This window comes from Chanodichthys erythropterus, chromosome 13 (assembly GCF_024489055.1).
Source record: "Chanodichthys erythropterus isolate Z2021 chromosome 13, ASM2448905v1, whole genome shotgun sequence".
Taxonomy (NCBI): Eukaryota; Metazoa; Chordata; class Actinopteri; order Cypriniformes; family Xenocyprididae; genus Chanodichthys; species Chanodichthys erythropterus.
Genome location: NC_090233.1, coordinates 49,464,569 through 49,484,015, shown reverse-complemented (window position 1 = coordinate 49,484,015; position 19,447 = coordinate 49,464,569).

Below are 19,447 nucleotides of genomic sequence, written 5' to 3'. Positions count from 1 at the left end.
CTCTTTTAAATAAACCGCTGATAGATATTTTTCTGCTGATAGCTGAATGTTGTGGGAACATTCTCAGGACTTTAGCTAACGTTCTGGCAAGGTTCTCGCAAAGTTATGAACAAACATTCTTCCAGTGACATTAATAAAATGCTATCTGGTCTATAATAATGTTCTTAAAACATTAGTGTTAGATCAAAATCTCAATAATAGGTAGAATATTTGTAGTCTCAGTCATCAGTTAAGAAACAGGCGCCTCAACCCCTGTGGTGTGTGGCAGCAGCAGCGCGAGATCTCGGGAGGATGACCAAGCAGACACAGATCAAGTGTGGTACAAATCATTCTCAGATTTATTCGTAAATGTTTGTGTGTCTTCAACTTCTGGCTCTACGTGATCCCAGACGAGGGTCTTATCTAGTGGAAAAAAATTGGTCATTTTCTAAAAAAAAAAAGAAATATATATATACTTTTTTAACCACAAATGCTCATCTTGCACTGCTCTGTGATGCGCCACACATTACATAATCATGTTGGAAAGGTCACGCGTGACGTAGGCAGAAGTACTGATTCAGTGTTTACAAAGCCTAAATCAAAGATTAAATCAAACAGCCTTACAAAAAATATAAAAAAACAATGTCGGATGATTTTGAAGTTGGAGGAGAAAATGAGATGAGTTTTTCGCCCTACTTCACGGTACTTCCGCCTACGTCATATATATATGTGTGTGTATACTGTATGTATGTATATATATAATATATATATATATATATATATATTTTTTTTTTTTTTTTTTTTTTTTAGAAAATGGGTAATTGTTTGCTAGATAAGACTCTTATTCCTTGTCTGGGATCATGTAGAGCTCTTTGAAGCTGCACTGAAACTGACATTTGTACCTTCAACCCGCTGAACCCCAGTGAAGTCCACTATATGGAGAAAAATCTTGGAATGTTTTCCTCAAAAACCTTCATTTCTTTTAGACTGAAGAAAGAAAGACATGAACATCTTGGATTACATGGGGATGAGTAAATTATTAGGAAATTATAATTCTGAAGTTAACTAATCCTTTAATGTTTACATAATCAATAAAAAGTTTTTAAAACATTTAAAAACTGGATGTTTTCAGTGCTCAGAGAACATTCAGTAATGTTTTCATAACTTAATTGGGAACATTACCAAAACATTCTTAGAAAATTTTTGGTAATACTTAATTTTTTAGTGTCCTTGTTACATATGTTACATGTAGTTACTATAGTAACAACTACAAATTGTGCATAATTACATACAACTAACCCTAAACCAAACCTAATTCTAACCCTAATCCAACGTACATGTAGCTAATTAATGTTTCATAGTACTTAAATGTATAAGTACACTGTGTAACACTTTAGAATACTGGTCCTTCATTAATGAACAACTACACAGGAACAAATGAATAATGCATTATTAACACTCTAGTAACCACTATTAACTAACAATAAACTCTGATTAATGAATTGGTAAGTAATAGTGCTCAGTTGAAGGTAGTACACTATTAGTTTACTATTAACTAATCAGTAACTGTTTTCTCATACCTCCCAGAGAACTACTAAGAACTACTATATACAGGTTCATAATGCAATGCATTATGCATAATGTATAATTAATTCTAAAGTGAAGGTCTTGGTAACACACTAGTAATGACTGAAGTATTACCAAATACTTAAGAAGGAATTACTAATTATTTGGATCAGTGTTCTAAAGTGAGAAACATGATAACTCTCTAATAACTACCAAAGTCTTTGATGTTTTTGTACAGTAATTCCTTATGATATATTTGGTAACACTTAAGTAATCACTAGTGTGTTACCAAGATCTTCACTTTAGAATACTGATCCAAATAAGAAGTAGTTACTTTAGAGTTATATAGTAACTCCTGAGTTATTACTATCCAATACTTTTCAAAAACCTCAAAAGTTTACAATGACTTCAGTAGTTACTAGAGAGTTATAATGTTTCTCACTTTAGAAAACTGATACAAATAATTAGTAATTCCTGCTTAAGTATTTGGTAATACTTCAGTCATTATTAGGTTACCATGACCTTTATTTTAGAATTAATTATACATTATGCATCATTCATGTTAATTATGAACCTATATAGTAGTTCTTAGTAGTTCTCTGGGAGGTATGAAAAAAACAGTAGTTACTTATTAGCTAATAGTGAACTACCACCTTCAACTGAGCTCTATTACTTACTCATTCATTCAACAGAGTTTATTGTTAGTTAATAGTAGTTACTATAGTGTTAATAATGCATTACTCATTTGTTCCTGTGTAGTTTTTCATTAATGAAGGATCAGTATTCTGAAGTGTTACCGTACACTGTAACATTGACACCTTAAAGTGTAACTCATTTTAATTTTGTGTGAACTATTCCTTTAAACCTGATCAAAGGCCATTCACTTGCAGGAAGACAATCTGTTCTCCATTTATAAAAACAGCTCTTGTAATGTGCATTTTGCATATTATCGCCTATTCAAATAAAAGGACAGACAAAGGGATCTCCATCTCTGGAATCCTAATGATTGTTTACACAGCCCTGTGTATGCCGTTTGGGGCCTATATGTCATCTCATTAACTTTAATGGATGCAAGAACGCCTCTTTTGAAAACGTGCCCCCAGAGATACGTTTACCTGGCTATATTGCTCCACACACTCATATTTTTGACTGTACTTTGTGATGAATAGCGACATAAATCACTGCTGGCAGCCCAGTAAAACCCAAACTCCCATCCAGAAAAGACAGCATGTAAAATTAAGAGATGTAGAGAACTGCAATAAATCTCTCTTGGCTAACCCTCTCTCTCGCTTTCTCTCTGGGAACAAAGTCATCAGTAACTCTTCCAATCTGTCCACTTTATCAGGTATGGTTTTTATCTCCGACGGTCCATCATTCTTTCTCTTTCTTTGTTCGTCCATCCCCTCTCTCCTGTCAGGACTTCACATTGAGTAAAACTTAAGACAAAATGACGGTATGTCACAGCTAATAAAAACATATTTGATATTTAGTATAAAGCAGGTAAAAAAATTCACTGTGGCTGCATGGGACTATTTCAGCGTGACACAGCAGAATGACTGATCTATAAGGTCATACTCATTATAAATCAGTGAACTCAACCGACCGATCAAAGTCAGTTGTAGCGATCGCGGCTGGTTGATCGTACTTAACTTGGTTGAGAATCTTTCTGCAGGTTACCTAGTTATAAACAAGTAGGCTTCCTGTATAATGAGATAGAGAACCGATTTATTCAAAAACTGTCTAAAATCACCCCCTATACCCTTAAATAGGGCAGGGGTTCCCAACCCTGTTCCTGGAGGCCCCTCAACACTGCGCAATTTGCATGTCTCCTTTGTCTGACACTCCCATTTCTGGTCTTGGAGTCTCTACTAATGAGCTGAATTAGGTGTGTTTGATCAAAGAACGTGCAGTGTTGTGGGGGCCCAAGAAATGTGGTTGGGAACTCCTGAAATTTGAGGGGACAGCCATTTGTAGTGATGTCCGAAACCATAGTGAACGTTATCTAGTGCACTCATTCAATTCCATAATGCACTGCAACAACTAGTGACAACTGATGTATACTCAACGGCAAGAGAATACCCATTATGCATTGTGAGGGTCGTGCCAAAGTAATTCCTGCGTCTCACCAGAAGATGGTGCACACAGCTGAATCATCCATCCATTTTCCAAATTGCTGGTCCAATGTGGGGTCATACAAGTATACATTAATTTTAATTGATTATTAAAGGTGACCTATTATGCCCCTTTTACAAGATGTAATATAAGTCTCTGGAGTCTCCAGAATGTGTCTGTGAGGTTTCAGCTCAAAATACCCCACTGATAATTTATTATAACAAATTTGCCCAGATTTGGTTGTGAGCAAAAACACGCCATTTTTGTGTGTGTCCATTTAAATGCAAATGAGCTGCTGCTCCTGGAACAAAAGTGGACGTTTCTGTATTTGTGGTTGTTTTCAATCTGGTGTATGTTTATATATCATGCAATGCAAATGATCCCCTTCACCCGACCCCACCCCTAAACCCTACCCGCACTCTGACGTGGGCAAATCAGGTAACGCTCTCAAAAATGCCCCTCTGTTTATGGCCCTCCCCATCATTAATCATTAATGTCCATTAGTCTGTCCGAAATCAGTTTCATGAAGTACCTTCATGCACAAACGCTGCCGTACAAGTCATTCTCTTATAAGACAGCGAGGCAGCAAGACAGCTATGTTTTCGGACGCAGCCTACGTATCTCAAACCCGTTGCACGCCAGACCGTTTCCAGGAAACATGTCGTTCAACACGGAAAACGTAGCAAAACGTTGAACACCGGTTTGAGCTTGAACGTGCCCCTGTTATTGTCAACAAGGAGTGAATCATTGAATTGATCAGTGAACCGATTCATTCAAAAACACTGAATCATTTAGGAACAAAACAAGGGACTTTTCTTCATGAATAAGTCATATAATTCACAAGTGATTTGTTCAAAAGTACTGATTCATTCAGGAACACCACGGTTTATTCTGCTGTGTTTTTGTTTTATTGTCTGAAATAAGATTCAGGCAATAGTTAGGCTATTTATTTAAGTTACTCGATATTACCTTCTTGTGTTTTTAAGTGTTGTATAAAGGCAATATAACACAATTGAGCTGTTAATTGGTCTTGCTATATTGTGTTTCAATTCTTTTTTAGTTCTGTTGTTCAATACAATTCTATAATTTCAAATAAAACTAATCTTAATCGACTTGGATTGGGATATTAGGAATTAAGACTTTAGGGATATGTGTTTTAATCAAGTAATAGCTTTAGTACAGCACAATCACTGCAGAATTTAACCATAATACAGTACGTGGGCTGCCACCACACATCAATTACTATTCGGTTCCAGAGTTCGTCATCTTACGCGATACCGCAGCGTCGACGTGCATGAGAACGCTTTCATGACACGTGCTTTCGCCTCCCGGTATATCTACTTCACAGAGAACGAGTAACGGGGGGAAAATAACAGCAGGAGAAAATGCACAACAAAGACACCACTTATACCCAGAAGGAAAAAAATACTTTAACAACTCAAAAAAGAGAGCAGCATCAAAAGAAAAGGATGAAAGAGGCCAGTGAGGACACAGGCGGGAACAAGCCTTCACCACTCACATGAAAGCGAGGGGAAAATGATCCAGGGTGGATTCTGCGCTCCTGACTCCTGAGGTGAGACGGGAAACAAGCGTTTACACCCACATGTGTCTTTCCACTTGAACGGATTGAATGTTCTTCAGAGATTAATCACCATGATGTATGGCCACATCTCATTAATAAATGAAAGGGAGAACAACAGCATTAAAAAAAGAGAGACTCATTAGAAGAGAAGCTATTCGGATACAACCAGCATGCAGCATACTATTAAAGTTTTTATTAACGTTTTGAATTAGTTTTTATATTTTGTTTTCATGTTAATTTCAGTTTTAGTACATCACGTTTGAGTTTTTTTTTTATATTTTATTTTATTTCAGTAAAAATGTATTTTATTTCAAGTAATGAATTTTTTTTATCTGTTTTATGTTAGCTGTAATATAATAATGACCCATATTTAGAGTATGCATAGAATATCTGACCTATTTGCCAAAATGTGCAGTATATGCAATGCATTCACAGTGTGAATGAACCCGAAGTGATATGAGCTGCATGTGCTTTTCCTTCTTGACTTATTTAAGGTATTTTACACAAAATAAAATTTAAAAAACAAACATAATGAAATCAAAAGTGCATTTGTTTAAAATGATGTTTCACATTAGATTAGTATCCACAATGTTTAGATCACATGATGTGCAATTTAATAAACTTCTATGCTCATAACCTTCAGAAAAAATGACCTCAATTTCTGACATTTTTTTTTAGAAAATATAGACTTTACTTTAGGTCTGTCAATCAAATATATATATATTATCCAATTACTCTCATTGCATGCTGAATAATTCATTAAATAAATCAGGATTCAAGTACTTTATTGGCACAGTAAAATGTTTTACATTGCCAAAGCATTGGTAAGATTAATCACAGTTATTCACATACTTTAATATTTGCTAAGAAAAGCAAGACATTATTATGGCAAATGAGCAGTAATTGTCAATGATTCAATATAGAATCAAAAAGTGGCCATCCGGTGGTAATGTCACAAATTCTATTGATTCTCCAGAGCTAGTGAGGGCAGTAGAGAAGTTAATTCTGTCATTTCAGTTGTTAGTAAGACAAATAAGAGCGAGTGAAGCAAAAGGCATGTGATTACACTGTGCACCTGCAGAAACAGTCAATATTTGACTAGAAATCCTTCAGACATGAAGTTACCTGCTGTTGTAAGTTACAGTGATAGAAACGTGATGTGATTGTGTTTTGAGAGCTGACATTTTTCCTAGGCCATATTGACACTGGCCAATATATACAGATGAATTCGAACATTTGAATCATGGAGGCACTACATTGGCTAGTGATCAATATGAGTGAGAGATTAATAGGCCTATTTTATGTATTATTTTAGGTTTGTTTTAGAAATGTTGAAGTACCTTGTCAAATTAGCAGTTACAGTAATGGGAATCATTTTGAGCCGAATAGAAGTGTGGCCAACCTCAGCAGAGTAAAATAAGGTTTTCTCCAAGTTTCTTCATCCACATGCCATTTGACATTGAAGTCCACCATGAGTGACAGGTGACACTTGACTACATTGTAAATAAAATCAAAATCCTGCACAGTAAATGCCCGCTGCATGTATATGTGCTTTACTGAGTTCAATGCTAAAATGCATTTGAGATGCATGCAGTCATTTGACTCCGTTGCATTGGACTTCATTGCATCTTAAAATGAGGTCAGTTTTAATATAATGCTAATATCACTTTAACTTTTTTAACACTTTATAGACAATTGCAGACAGTAGATTATTGTAATTTAAATGAGTGCTTTTAAAAAAAATAATAATATAGCAAAATTAAAGCTAAAATGTGCACCAGTGAAATGCACAAGAAACTGCACTGGACAGGTTTTTACTTTTACAACCTACTGATTGGGCGGTGCAACATTGCATTTTAACATCTTATTCATATGTCAAACATAGATCTTAAAATCTTAAAAAATTAATGTTACTTTTTAAAAAAAAAATTAGATCTAGTTTTATTTTATCACAATATCATAAGTAAGCATGGGATCATTTTAAATTGTCAGTGTATTTAAAACATTTTGTAATGTTTTCCTTAATATAATTAATCTGTTTTATTTTTTTCTGTCTTCAGTCAGTATCACTTTCTATCATGTCTTTTGTAATAGTGTAGCTTGGTTAGGCCCTGTATATTTACATTTTTATTTATTCATTTAGCAGATCTTTTTCCAACATGACTTAATCCAAGGGAAGCAACAATGAAAGTAGTGCTATTATAACAAATTTACATAAATACAAATACCCCAAAAGTGTAAGTAAGTATATTAGGACTGTCAAAATAATGCGTTAAATCTGAGAAAAAATAACGCGTTAAAAAATAACGCAGATTAATCCAATCCATTCCAGCTCCTCCCTCGTGCACGCGAAAAAGTAAGCACCGTCTTTGCACTCTCTCTACCTCACACATAATAATCTAAATCAACTGATACAATGCTAAAAGTTCGTAAAACCGAATCCATGTTTCACGAGGCTCATTCGGAGAATGTTTTTCCTGAATAACCGCTGGGTGTGAATAGAGTGCCCCAGGGATGACGCGTTTTTGTAGGCAAAACCCAGAAGCGAGTTAGCATTTTAGGACTTCCGGTTCCAACGCAGTAAAGTCTGTGGGTTTTTTGAATGGGTTTTTGCTAAATCGCCTGAAATAAGGTCTGTGGTAAACAAAACCTCTAAATACTTTCACGTTTTGATCTATGACATAAAACACACCAGTTATAACCCACTTGTGATTTTTTAAACTTTTACTGTGTCTTAAATTCGGCGGTTGCTAACAAATTGCTAAAAGGGACTACTTCCTTTGGCGGGGACTTTAGACGTCATCATGATAAACAGGATTTTTCTCATGAAAAAGTGGATAAGTATTCATACACAGCGCATATATAATCAGTGAGCATGTTTTTAAATAGAGTTGTTTTTTAAATACAGTTTGAGGAAGCTTGGTGGTGACGACGTGACAGACCCCCCGGGGCCTGTCTCGGCGGCCGCAGCACCTGGGGGTAAGGACAGACGAGACGAGAGAAAGGAGATGGAAGCAAGGGGAGCGACAGGACGAGAGAGGGGAGAGAGGAAAAAGAAAAAAAAAAAATTCTTGGTCCGGTTCCCTGACACACTGCCGCTCGGTCCTCAGCCTGCCGAGTGGCTCTTCTTCGCGGTGCCATGCGGTGGCACTGGACGCTCGGTGGACGGCCCGATCCTCGACCGCCTCCTGGCGGCCGGCGATGGCTCCTCCGACTGAGGGCAGCCGGCAGCGAGTCCCCCGTTCCCTGCTCCTCCCCTTTATAGCGGACGGCAGCAGGCTCCGGCCCACGGCGAACGGCGGCGACTCCTCCGCTCCCTCTTGGACGGCAGCCACCCCACCTCGTCCCAGGGGCACGGCCTCGAGCTCTCCGTCCCACCTTTCACTAGGCTCCAGTACCACCGCCTCGGGCAGCCTCTCGCGGTCTTCACTCCCGCGCTGCCCGAACTCCGCAGCACCGCGATCCCCCTCAGCAGCGAGGGCTCTCCGACAGCATGTCCCTCCTTCCTCCCGGGTTTCGGCACCAATGTAACAAGGTTAGTAGATATGGGAAGAAGGAGGCGGGAACCGGCGAACATTCAACGTAACTTTAATTAAAAAATAAAAAAACAACAAAACGAAAGTAATGCCGGCAGACCCTCGCGGACGTCTGCCGGCCACACAAACATAATAAAGCATAAAATAAAGTCCAGGCCTGGTCCTCTCTCGTCCTCCATGGTAGTCGCTCCTCCTTTTATGCTCCCGGAGCTCCTCCGTGAGGGACTCAAGGCCGGTGCGCCTCCCAGGTGAAGCTCATTAACACTCGCGCCACCGGCCTCGCGCCGTTCCCTCACGGCTCTCGCCCGCCCTGGTCGCCACAGTTGTGTTAACTTGTAAAGATTATATTGATAGACAAAACGTGTAAGTGTCATAACCCTTTGTTAAACGCAGAGCTTATTTTCTGTGATTTTCCAAAAGTCTATGGGAAAAATTAATAGGCTTTCAGTCGAGGGAACCCGTGCGCTGCTAACTTCCGGGTTGGCCTACAAAAACGCGTCATCCCTGGGGCACTCTATAGTGCTCAAAAGAACATCACCTCATCTTCTCTGACAGGCGCCCTGCACGTGCAGCTGACATAAACCACACTTTCAGTAAACATAAAGAAAATCCTATCCAGTGGTGAAGTGTTTTCTGTGTTGACAAATCTTTTGTGATGTCCTAATAACAGTCGCGATTCGCACGCAACGCGTCAACGTCCGCTAATGTCAGATTCGCGACCTAATGACTCATTTGAACAGATTAATTTTAATGAATCATGACAACAACTGATCTGTCCACACGGTCTATAGTGAATCATTTACTCGAACAACTCTGAAATGAGAACATAAGTGTGCTTACGCCATTTAGCAAGAGTGGTTAGTAAAATTAGCCTTAATAATCCACAATATTTTCAGGTTATTTAAATGACAATGTGTTGTAAATTAGGCCTACCTATAAAATCAGTTAGAGACTGGAGTGAGGTGAAACCAGAACAAAGCAAGTTGTTGTTAGCTAGATGCATTCAGTAGTATATTTGGTATAAAATGATATTATTAGTTAATATAACTTCTAAATGCTACTTTTTAAAACTTTCTTCAGGTTCAGCAAAAAAGCATCTTCTCTTACAAAGCTATAAAATCAATTTTTTTTTTTTTTTTTGCAAAGACGGCAAGAAAGAATTACAGTGAGAGTGACGGGTACTTTATTGTCAGTATCGGGCTCGCAGATCACGTGGGTAGGGCACTTTTACTGTTTGTGTGGATGACCATGTCTGTCACCACCGAAGACCAACCCTGCATTGATTCATTTGAATTGAAATATTTAAATATTTAAATATTTATATCTAACTGGCTGGTTAGTCAGAAAAGTCCCAGAAGTGTATTTTTAGTAGATTCTGAGAGAGATTCAGATGAAGGCTGGTGGGTCGTTGTACCATGCTGAGATGGTGATGTCTCTGGAACTGAGTGCCCATGATCAAAGTTGTCAGATTTCAAATCACATACTGCCACTGAGATGAACGAGAATGCCAACGGCTTGCTCACTCCAGGTATTTTATTCTCCTTGAGGAAATCAACAGTACAAACATCAGTTAGCATTACATTTGATGAATCATGACATTGAGTTTTTTTTTTTTTTTTTTTTTTGCATCAGTCTAAAACATTTTGTTTGATCAAATTACTGCTCAAAATGAATTTGTCTATATATATACAGTAGTCAACATTTGAAGTGGATCAAGAAAAGTTAATCAAAATATATAAATTCCCAGGGGGTAAATAAACACCTTTTGAAGGGAAGAGATGCATTTTTGTAAGGAAAATATCACTATTTAAAACTTTATGAACTAAAATAACTAGCTTCGGCGGACGACCGTACGTATACAGCACAAGTTGATTTGCGCCACCAGAGTAACCCATAAAGCGATGTATGACGCAGGATGTTAGAGTAATGTAAAAGCTTAGACGCCACTGATACAACAAACAGGGCTGTGCAACAAACTCAAGCACCTCTTATATTGAAATCCTCCCACATTTCTCTTTGAAGTTTCTTGTTTTAGACTTCTAATTCATGGCCGGTGTTTTGTTTTGCTCTATCCTTTGCGCTTCTGCATGTGTCATTACATCATGCGTCGCGTCAAAAGTTACTCTTACGCCACAAATTGATGCTTACGACTGTCTGCCAGAACCTAGTTATTAAAAGTTTTAAATATGGATATTTTTCTTACAAAAACCCATCGATTCGCTTCAGAAGGCATTTATTAAACCTCTGGAGTCGTATGGATTATTTTTTTTCTTTCTTTTTTTTTGGTTCAAAATGTGGCCCCCCATTCACTGCCATTATAAAGCTTGGAAGAGCCAGGATATTTTTTTAGTATATCTCCGATTGTGTTCGTCTGTTCGTACATCTGCCATGTTGTTACTGTCATGTGACCTACCAGCGTCAGTTGCGTTGCTTCACCACCATTCATAAATCCCTTCCTCATTGGATAGTAAAGTGCCCATCGAATCCACACTTCAGAATTCCCAGCATGTTCCGAATCTTATTCTGCATGACCAAATTCCTCATCCCTTAATCCTACCCAATACCTAAACTTAACCACTACCTTACTAACTATTAATTAGGAGTTTATTGAGGCAAAGTCATAATTAATAGTCGGTAAATAGTGAGAATTGGACCCTAATTTAAAAATTTCAGTTGCAATTAATGTGTTTGTGTAGTACAAAATCAAAATTTTAAGTTCTGCTAACTCAATCTTGGAGTTTGTTAACTTAAAAAAAAAAAATTGAGGCAACTGATTACCTCAAAGTTTTTGAGTTTTGCTAACTTATTAAGGTTTACAGGGTTTCTGAAATTCTTTTATACCATTTTATGGAAATGCTTCCTTAAATTACATATTCATATTTTAAGAGTTACAGAGATCATATAGTCCTGAACATGAATGACCCAGCAGGAGTTTTAGTTGTAGCATCCCATGGGGACGTCAATGCTGAACTTCATCTGTCAGTACTCCTCCTCTTAGTCTTGTCTCATAAATTTCAAAAACATGCTGTGCTTTTTCACCAAATCACTATGGTACTGATGGAAAGGAGCCCGTGTAGAAAGAGAGAGATTGAAAAAGGGAGATTAAAGGGCCGGGACATGGGGAAAGACAGAGGGGAAGGTGCAGGGGAACTTTCTGCCCAGGTTAGAAGTTGGCAGGTCAGTCACAGACTAAGGTTTGGAACAGTGACAGTGATAGGAATAATATGTTTTATTCAAAAGGATGAAACAGCAAGTGGGGCCGCCGAAGCTCTCAGCGATTCAGACTTCTTGTCATTTGCTGGGGTTCAATTAAGCTGCAAAGTATCAGGTTGACGTGATGAGAGAGCAAAAGAGGGGAGAGATGGCAGGGAAGCCAAGTATATACCGACACAGCAGTTGTGAGAAAGCAAACCCGAAGGAAGGCCACTGAGGACTGAAATTCCCTCATTTTCTCAGTGCAGGTACACTATTAAAAATAAAGGTTCTTTATTGGCATTGATGGTTCCGTGAAGAATCTTTTACACCTATGGAACTTTTCCATTCAACAAAAGGTTCTTTATACTGGAAAAAAGGTTATTTATATTCTTAAAACACTAAGAAAAAAGTAATTTTTTTACACATTTTTATGCACCACTCTGTTTATTGGATGACAAAAACTTTTAAATGTTAGATTTGTAGACTGGTCTTCCTCGCTCGTCACTGCCAAAATGAGTGAGATGGCCAATCAAATGAACGAATGCTAAATGTTCACAGAAGAGGAGTGCAAATCACTAACGATGATAGTATGGCGGGATTGGTTACATGTTTGTGATGCTAGGGAAAAGGGATGCTTTCAAACCAGGTCTTTGAGACTGTCTATGGTAAACTGCAGTTTTAGGAGAAAATACTCAGCAATGGTGTTGACTGATGAATTTGCACATTTTTTTTTGCACATTGTATTAAAGCATATTAAAAACACACAGACATATGAACAACATTAAAAACTTGATTTTAACCACAAGGGTCTAACAAAAAGGAATTTTAATAGCGTTAGTTTCAATTAACAGTAACAATTTTCCATTACAGATTTGCGCAAGCATTAATGGCAAGGAAAGCCTCTTATATTTGGCAGCGGCCACGTATGTGTTTTGGGTGTTTCTCCCTCATATCTGCTTCTTTGTTAAAAATGAAAACTGGTTAAAATCCAGTATTCACGTAATTCTTTTATCTTTTATGAGTTTAATACAGAACGCTGTCTCATTTTCTGTCCGAAGATACCCCACCATCTTTAAAGAGTGATCGACGTTTATGTACGCCAGGTCACCTGTAAATGTGGAAAAACCACTTCCATTGTAGTTTTGTGAAATATTTCTTTTTTGAATTGCCTGAAAATCCACCTCATGCAAGCGTAAAAATTATGTATTGCGATATATATTGGAGTTTTTGCGAAATGGGCGTATACATTTCAATTTGTGCAATTTGAAGGGCAATGGAAGCGCATCTACTGATGTGCATTATCTTGCAGTCTTCAAGGCAGGGTCATTTCCTCCGAGGACACAAGGGAAGCAGTGCCTCCTCAAAAAATTGGATGAGGAAATAATCCATATTAGAATAATGGAACTATGCAAATATTACAAAATGTGACATTAAAAAGTGTATAAATCACCCGTTTTTAAAAGTAACAATGTCCAACAGCGACACACAGACCGCATCTCTCGTGCCTCCTCTGATCCCATAGACATAAAACAGACCCCCTAATGTGTGTGGTGAGTTTAGTGTGGGGTCATTGAGAACGAATGGGGGAAAAGTCTCACGAGAGGAGGCTATGCCTCCATTGCACTATGATTAGATATGACTGGTTATGGTTGGATATGATTGGTTCGTGCAAAGAATTCTGCCGTTTAATGGGAAGTCTAATTAAAAAGTAAGTAAACAACTCAACCATTTAGATATTACCTCTTTATGTCATGCCAAAAATCAAACTTTATATGGACTGAAAACATGACGACTACATGGATTTTTTTTTAGTGAGCAATTAGCTTGGTGAAATTAAAAGTAGCCTACATCTTTGACTAATGTTTACTGAGCTTGACAAATGATGAATATAAGTTGACTATTAAACAGCTGGACACCAGTTCACAAATAAAATATATTGTTTAAATTGTTAAATTGTGCCTGAAGTTATTATTTTGGAATAAATGTAAAACTACTTAATACATGTATATACAAAGACCACCGCACACCACTGCTTCAAGGTAGTTGCTCAAGAAACCCTTGTGAGACGTTGTCTTTAAGAATGCAACTGTGTGATTTTAGCAGCATTTTTACTCTAAATTGGATTAAAAATGCAAAATGATTAATTTTTAAAAAGGATTGCTGAGCATCATGCTTCTGTAAATATGCAACCTATAGGTCATTGTCAGAGTTTCATTTCAAGCATAGACTCTTTCTCCAATTCCTTTTCCTCATCCACAGCTTTGGAACACTTCTCTTTCCCTCCTCGCTGACTGACAGGATCACTTCTTGTCCTACTATCCACTCTCACTTTGTACTTTCGCCAGCTCTCCTCCCCCTCTCTGGAATTGTGTTCTTCGCACTGCGGAACCGAATGGAAATTATTGAATCCGGGGAAGTTTCAGTGCATCACAACTATCTCCTCGCACACTCACTCAGGTTCATCTGCATTCCAGCTGTACGTCAATCGCCCCTCCACTTCCATTTATTCTAACGTTAAAGATAAAGTGCTGCCAGCAGGACAGTATTTGCAAAATATCACTTTGTATTCTCTCTTTGTCTCTCTCGCCCTCTGCGAGCGGAAAGTTTCCCCTCAGAGTACGTGTACATGCTCATGAATGGGGAGATGGTTTTTAGCTCCCACAATTGACCTTATCGCTCAGGTCATATGAAAGCTAGATTTTTATTTTTATTTTTTTGTCAGTAGTCAATAGACAGTCAGCTATGTTAAAATCTTATGGATACAGTATATATACATGTCATTTTTTCAGTATAATGTCAGTATATATACATGTCATTGCAAAGATGAATTTTCAGCAGAATGGAAGTGTATCATGGCTATCATGTAAAAAAACAAACAAACAAACGAACAAAAAACAGCAAAATTATTATTATTGATGTTTCTTAAGCATCAAATCATCATATTAGAATGGTTTCTGAAGGATCATCTGAAGAATGGAGTTAAATCAGCTTTGATCACAGGAATAAATTACACTTTAAATTAGAAAACAGTTATTTTTAACTGTAATAATATTTCACAATATTACTGTACTGTATTTTTGATTAAATAAATGCAGTCTTGGTGAGCAGAAGAGACTTTTTTCAAAAAAAATACAAAATCTTAATGATTGACGCTAGTATATATAATGTTTTTTGGTAACACTTTACAATAACAGTACATGAATAACCATGAACTAATACCTGAGTTAATAGTTACTTCAACATGAACTCATGATTAGTTAAGATATGAACTAATGAAGAGTGATCCTTAACTACGACAGGAGTCATAAGGATTCATGCATGAAAACTGCAACCTTAACTACGCGTTAATACATGTTTGTTAATTAATGCATTAATTAACATTTAGGGGTAAACTAAATAAATCAGCCTCCATAAGAGTAAACAAGAAGTACTCTGAATTTGAATTAAACGTGATTTAATACTGTCATAATTTACACTGTAATATCATAATCTGCCATCTGCAGCTTTGTGACAAATAATTGCAATGGCACATGATTATTTAGCCATCAATTACATAGATCTGTCTAATCAAATGTGGAAAATAGACTAACTACCACTAATAAATTTAATTTGATCTAAACTGTTTTCTGATTTTTATAGTTCATTTACATTTAGTCATAGCTAAATAGTCATAGTTTATTCCCGGAACTAAAGTATGTAGGGTTTGTTTCTGGCGGGACACTCATTAGTGGCGCACGCTAGGTGTTCTCTTGGCGCGTTTGTTGTGTTGCTGCCATTTTAAACTAATAAATGTTGACTGCTTTGGTAAGCCGAATTAATAATTAAAGACATATTTACATGTATGTTTTATTGGGGTTTTCAGGAGGTTATGTGCAGTTATTAACTTTATTTGTATTTTTGTCGTTTAAATGTATATGCTTTGATTAGCATTAGCTTGTGGACGCGCGCGATTTTACATGTAAATGTGCCTTATGTGTGTCTTTACAGGTATGTTTATGGCTTGCTTTCAAGTCCATATGTTTAATAATATAAATAAAAGTAAAATACAAATTTTATTTTTTTTTGTACCGGGGTGTAAAGGAATAAGGATGGCACTCTATAGTGTTTATTCATATATTAGTTAATGATGTGTGATATGTGCATCATGTCATGACTTTACTTGAGGTGGCACATCATACTTAACTCATTATTAACTAAGCATATACTAACATCAACTAATGGTTTGTTAATGTATACTTATGTCATGACTTTACTTGAGGGGGCACAATCATAATTAACTCACTGTTAACTACTTACCAAATTCAGCTCATGATTATCATTAACTTACTATCAAATACACATGTACTAACACAACTATATAAGTATTCAGCCCAGTTAATTGATGTTGTGTGACTTTTCAAAAAGTCAGAGAATGGAGGTACAGTATGATCACGGCCTGCGTCTGGATGGAGAGTGAACTTCTGATTCTGATCCCAGCAAACACTCCCTGACCTTAGTTCATGTTTCCTGTTTGGTTATTTTTTTGGGAACCGTTTCTTTAGGAACTGATGTAAGTCACAGTAGTTTAGTTTGATAGGAAAGAATATCACAAAAAAATGTTAAGACCTTTTAAGATAAATAGTGTATTTAGTATTTTATATGTTTGATAAGGAGCGTCAGTGAAAATAATTACAAACTAATCCTGTGCCTTTCAGTAATGTTTATAATGAAGCTGCTGATGTCAGTAGTTTAAATTCTGACAAGAATAAATTGTTTAAATTTATTTCAAAGTCCAAATATGTATTATTCCTTCTTATAGAGACTGTTTGATTTAGTTTACCCTAAATGTTAATTAATGCATTAATTATCAAACATGTATTAACGCATAGTTAAGGCTTCTGTTTTCATGCATGAATCCCTATGACTCCTGTCGTAGTTAAGGATCACTCTTCATTAGTTCATATCTTAACTAATCTTGAGTTCATGTTGAAGTAACTATTAACTCAGGTATTAGTTCATGGTTATTCATGTACTGTTATTGTAAAGTGTTACCTGTTTTTTTATATAAGAACTGAAGCTTTTGCTTCAGGATGCAGATTTGGACATCACATTTTGCATCACTTTCTTTTATTTTTTGTAGTTTTGTTCAACTGTTGTGTAGGTGGATGAGGACATATCACACAGCCTGTTATGGTGCTTTCTGAGTAATTTGAGGAGCACATATTCAGCATATAAAGTCTTTCACATGCAGGTCTAGTTTTCTACCATCCATTTAACTCTAACATCTTATTCAAATGTTTTTTTGTTTTATTGTCTTTGCATCATTATGTCATTACGTCACGTCTGTTTACATGAAGAAGGAGTCCCAGCTAGTAGGCTATATTGCATGTGCATTTATATTCTTTTTTTTAAAAATAATTAAACATTTTGATGGCGGATTGCATGGTATGACAAATTAACATTAGAAATTAGACTGTACAGAAATTGAAATCTATAGGTAATGCTACATACAAACTAAGTACACGTAGTCACGCAATGCTAATGTTGATAACGTTAACAATTTGAGAACAAAGTATATATATATATATATATATATATATATATTATATATTATAAAATAATTTGCATGGTTTGACATGATCTGAGTTAAGTGTTCATTAGATTTAAATCACCATTGGTAGCGCAGTTTATTGTAATGCTTTTTTTCTCAGTTGGTCAGAACAAAAGCAGACTTGTTACTTACTAACTTGTTCAGATGACATATTCTGGTGAAAATTCTTATTTTGGTCATACTTCCAAGACATAGAATCTGTGATTCCGGAGTACAGTATCCACTAGTGCAGTGTCTGACAGCCAGACATTCTCCTCAAAACATCCATGCTGATGCGTAACCCACGTAAAGATAATTCCGCAAATAACTGCAATTGCAGGTTTCGAACAGAGATGGCGACAAAGAGGCAAAACTTGTGGACTGCAGCTTTAAATATGAAAATTAATTTTAAGAGCTGCAGCAGAAGAAAAGATTATCAGTGAATAACAACTTTGTATGGCTTCAGAACACATGGAATATAGTGCACCAATTGTGCTATATCACAGTTTTGTCCTTTTTTTCAGAGCTTGACAGGCCCAGTCCTGATTGACTTTGATTTGATGTAAAAAGCAGCCTGTAAAATCCATTTTGTAGTCCACAGCGGGAGAAAAAAATGTTTTATGTGACAAAAGGGTGAATAGATGACAGAATTTTTGGATGCCATATTTTAGCTAATTATTTAAGGCCTCATCTAATTGTTGTACTGTGATGTGCTGCATGTCTTACGAGTTTATTGAACTATAACACATGCACAGCTGGATTTGAAAGCAGAGGCTAAGTGAAGCGGCTCCTGTCTAGTTACATGCTGACTGATGCCCCCTGCTGGCAAATAATGATCACTCTCTTCATTAAAAGCCGCACACAGCTCCAAAAAAAAAAAATAGAAAAAATCTTTCACCTTTATTTTTATAGCACTTTATACAATAGAAATTGTTTAAAAGCAGCTTCACAATAATAAACAGGAAAATAACAGAATTAATGATGCTAACTTCAGCAAACATGAGACAAATACACTGCTGTAAAGCATCTGTAGCAATATAATGTCATTATTTAGCTCAGTTCAGTTCAGTTCAGTTCAGTGATGATTCAGTTCATTAATTATAAAACAAGTTCAATTCAGCTAATCAGGTCTACTGAAGACAATAGTGTCGTTATTCAGCTCAATTCAGTTCAGGTTTTGTATTCAGATAACAGTTTATGGTGAACCTGATTTCACCAAGTGCAACATGTTCCTGTTGATCTTGATCTTGTTGATCCTGGAGCAACATTAAAATTAAATCAGATTTGAGAGACAAGTTTACACTTTACAGTTGAGTTTAGGCTTACAACCATGGGTTAGGTGCATCTATCAGTGTTATTCACCTGTCATTTCACTCTGATTTTAAGGATAAGTTATGGGTAAGGTTAGGTTTAGGGGTCAGGATATAGGGTTAAGACTAAAATTTCAGACGAGATAATAAAATATGTTGATCCACAAACTTGTCTTACTTCTTAAATCACAGTGACCAACAGTTTACATACCTCAGAAATAATTTAGCATATTAATTAAACAAGGTTAATGAATGAAAAGTGTTAAATAATGAAAACTAAACTATTACACTTAATGCAATACATAATGCTGAACTTATGTGACATTGTTTAATAATTTGGACAGTCTTTTAACCTCTGAGGCCAAATCATCATTTCATTGGTGGGGTTTGATGTGTTCAACTAGCTACTTTTAATATTTTATTATTGCATGTTAAAACATATCAGCTTTTTGACACCAAATTGTAGGCATACTCTAAGTCTCATCACACACCCCAACTCATCACACACCCCACCACACGTCACTTTTCGCCGAAACCTACGCTCCCTCCCAACTAGCTACTTTTAATATTTTATTATTGCATGTTAAAACATATCAGC